The sequence below is a fragment of the Pygoscelis adeliae genome, unplaced genomic scaffold (assembly GCF_000699105.1).
Source record: "Pygoscelis adeliae isolate BGI_AS28 unplaced genomic scaffold, ASM69910v1 Scaffold38, whole genome shotgun sequence".
Lineage (NCBI taxonomy): Eukaryota > Metazoa > Chordata > Aves > Sphenisciformes > Spheniscidae > Pygoscelis > Pygoscelis adeliae.
Window position 1 is genome coordinate 2048668 of NW_008825614.1, and position 3949 is coordinate 2052616.

The 3949-nt window shown below is 39.1% G+C and overlaps 1 protein-coding gene across 1 annotated transcript in view; it reads right to left on the reverse strand.

Annotated features, from left to right (window-relative positions):
* Nucleotides 1-897: 897 nt before the first annotated feature.
* STK38L (serine/threonine kinase 38 like) overlaps nt 898-3949 on the reverse strand; it is a 22324-nt gene continuing 19272 nt past the window's right edge. The window contains exon 14 of the mRNA XM_009332812.1: nt 898-1990. The gene's annotated coding sequence lies outside the window, so the exon portion shown is untranslated. The remainder of the gene's footprint in view (nt 1991-3949) is intronic.

Below are 3949 nucleotides of genomic sequence, written 5' to 3' on the forward strand. Positions count from 1 at the left end.
TAGGAAGATTGTCAGAAAAGACATTTTATTGTCCAAAGCATTGTTTTGCTTAGGTACAAGGCACACTTTGTACAAGAATAAAAACATGAAAAATGCACAACAGATATTTGCAGTATGTTTTATAAACACTGAACATATAATATTTAAAAGTGGTTGATTTAAAAAAACAAACCACATTTCCGCACATGCTGAAGGCATAGCCTTTATATTTGCCATTAAAGTGCTGTATTTTTGAGGAATACCGAGTTTGGTAATGCAAAGAGATAAAGAACTAAGCCTGCATTTCCTTATGATATGTAGTTCTGTGAGATAATATCTGGTTACTGGAAGAAAAGTGTAATCCCATTAAATAGAATTTGTAAAATTCTGTTAAAATTGTATCATTTACTGAGAGCAGCAATTTTCAAGTGGAAGGCTGTTAGTCACTGGAGAGCTCCAGAGAAGGCCAGTCACCAGCTGCTGGCTCCTCTTTGCTTTCAGCTGCTCAACTCTGTAATAATTTTTTTACGTGACTATTTCACAACTGCATCTGCTGCCACTGCTCTAAACGCAAAGAGGAACAGGGAACAGTAGGGCAAAATTATTTCTATAGTGAGTCAGAGGACTCAACTGCCCATGGAAGCCTTTCTTGAATAAATTATGGTCTACAGGGAAGAAGAAAAGTCTCTTGTGAAGAGCAATAACCATTTTAGAAGGAGCTTCATGTGACTGCAGTTGGTACAAGTTGAACAACTTTTGCGATCGCTACTTTCTGACGGAGAGTAGCGACATGGGTTTTCACTGTCCATGGAATTGAAGATAAGAATACACAAAATAGTGTCTCAATTCCTTAGATGCCTCCCATTCCGGAAGAGAAACAAATCCAGTACAGTGGCATGAAAAAATAAAACCAGCAACTTTACAAAAAGAATGCTACTTTTATTTTCAAATGCTGTAAAAAGCCTCATATAAATTTTTATAATGCTTCTATGTAACTTTCCCAACCACAACTAATGAAACAGTCTAGGAAAAATATAGCAGTTGCCATTTCGACTCCAAGAACGAGCTGCTGTAATATATCAACATTAAAAGGACAAGGTACAGTATGTTACAACGCTTGTAATTGCTCATATTATTGAAAAAGTGAGAGCACTTCCTAAGCATTAGAGTATAACCGGGCTAAACTGCAGTATTCCTTACTTGCTGTTGCAGAGGAGGAAAGTCACCTCTTTAGAAGGAGCCGACACAACACCCCTTGTACTGCTTATGCCCATTTGTCTTCATAGTGTGGAGAGCTTTCAGCAAGCCCCTTTGCACTTAGGTGAATTCACCCACGTCAGATGCTATTATTCCATACTGTATCCAACGGCTCAGGTGTTTAACAATTGACCTATAAAAATAACACTTATATAACTCTCCAGCAAGGCAAATTTAACAGTGCAAATGCAGTATCAACAATATTTGATTTCTGAATGCTGGCAATTTTTTTAACTCCTTTTGCACATGAAACAACCTCTGCTGATGTCCTGTACCTAAGGCCACTCACTCACGCTGGCTGGAGATGGAACAAAGTGCAAAAGCTCAGCTGCGTTTCCCAATCCAAGCTTCCTCCCCAGTTTCAGGGTATTCAGATCCAGAATTTGGATTCAGGCTCACCACTTCCATCGATGCACTCAAGTTCTCCCTGCTGGAATAGGTTAACTTCCCAGCAAACCTCTGATAACAATCTGCATACACAATTCCACATCTTAACAAAAGTTAACAGAACATACTTCAAGAAAATAAATTTTCACATGGTTGTAATCATCAAGCCATTTCAGGATCTTTGGTACTCCAAGAATAAGAAAAATAAATGGCACGCTGACAAACATCGCCAAAGGAAAAAACACAACCGTCCAAAGGAATAAGAGAAAAATAACATAACAAAAGATATGGTGCACTTCCATTTTTTGAAAGCCAGTGTAGGTTAACCTTCTGTTCTCTTTAATCCATTACAGTGTCACAGTTTCACCTTTAAAAAAAAATAATCTATCATCCTAAAAGCAGTAGTTAATATTTTGTTTAACTTGACTTACTGATTAAAATTATGCTATGTTAAAAAAAAAAATCAACTACCACAATACAGGAGTTTATGCTAAATAGGCTGCAGGCTGTTTCCCTATGGATATAACTCCTTTGTGAGCACTGATATGATTAATCATCTGCAATTTTAAATGAGTATTATCTTTAGTGTTACAAATATAAGGGTTGAGCTTTTTCCCGAGTTTGTAAACCAGTGAGTATGTACAGACATAGTTGTTTAATAGATAGTTTTAAATTAAGTATGTATTTATCTCCCCTCCCCCAAACCCCACAGGAAAAAAAAATCACCAGTATTACTGAGCATTTGCAGTTTCCATGAAACTTATCTTGTCTTAGCAAGTTCAAGCAAAGGCTTCTTTTTATATTATGCAAATAGGGTTACTGTGGTCTTTTGAAATGTGTTGTTCACAGGAATTCCACTTCTGGTACACATAGTGCCCCATGAACGAGATTAGAAATGAAAACTAATAAAAATTCTCTTTTGAATAGCAGTGTCCTTTGAGGCCAAATTTGCAAGCTCCTCTGTCTTGGTAGAATGGATTGAAGGCCATAGAAAAGGAATTTCCTTTCCTGAGAAGCCTCAGAAGCTGCTAGGGCACGGGTAGAATGAAGTCTGAAAGCGTAAAGGTGGATTTAAGTGCGTTACTGTCTTTGGATGGACAACAGGTTGAGCTTCACTACATTGACAAGGCTAAAAACAACACCGGAGAATTTCTGAGGGATCTTGCCCCAACGGCAGTAAAGGGGTGTTGATTAGTGTAAGGTCTGGGAAGAAAAACTGGGAGATCAATGAGCTGTTCCCACTAAGTCCAGCATTTAGGCAAAAGTTTAGCTTAGCCATGTTCTGATATGACACTGTATAAATTGGATGGGCCCTGAGGCACTGGCTATTCCTCTTTGGTGAGCCGGAGACTAAAATTTTTTGTAGAAATGCAGTATAAATAACAGATATTAGATGCTCGAAGGGAGACAAAATACTGGAGGAGAGACATCACTGAAGCCCTTGAGGAACCTAGTAGCTGTTGGATCGGGGAAGACTACATGCACATCAGTAAGCCACTGATGCACAGAAATCTTGCTGGTAAATGGTCTTTTATGCAGCAGATGAACACTCCAGTATGTTTTTAAAGCATACAAATAATTCAGAACAGCTGATACCATGGTGCCTAACAGCAATAAATGTTTCTGTAATGGCTTTATAAATAGTCACTTCCATTTTACTGCAAAAGCTAGTCTAATGGAGTCTTTCCTACTGTATGCCAAAACATCCTGTGCTTCACTCCGATGGGCGGTGCAGAGGTTTTAAAGTGCCTTTCACTTGCGTCAGAGGAGGAAGACAGCAACAGTGACTCTGCTTGTCCAATTACTGGGCAATTGTTCATTGCTGTAAATCTCTTGTAACCAGAAAATGACACCAAAAATCTCTACTGTATTGTGACAGATTCAAAATACTGCAGATAATATGCTAGTACAGGCAGAGATACAGATAAATTTGCCAGCGACCAGATAATTGCAAACTGTTCGAGCAGTGCAATTCCATCCTGAACTGCTGCTGGGCTGAGAAGCAAAACCATACCCTGCATATGGAGGGATTTCTGCTTCCGTTTCCTCGACCTAGGAGAAGGAGACCCGTCTCTGCTGTCAGTTTGTCACCGACCTGCAGACGGGGAGAATAGCATTTAGATGCTCTGCCCAATTCGGTCGTCGTTGGGTATTCCGCTACAGGGTATTCTGGAAAGAGAAGGCTAGAGCAGGATCCCTTCTGCCTGGAACTTCTTAGGCAGACAAAAAAGAAAAAGCAGCAATTTGATCACTTTTCTAGAATATGTTTTGCACAGATAGAAAAGGCTATTTGAATTATGAGTAGCAAAATGATGATCTGCCTTAC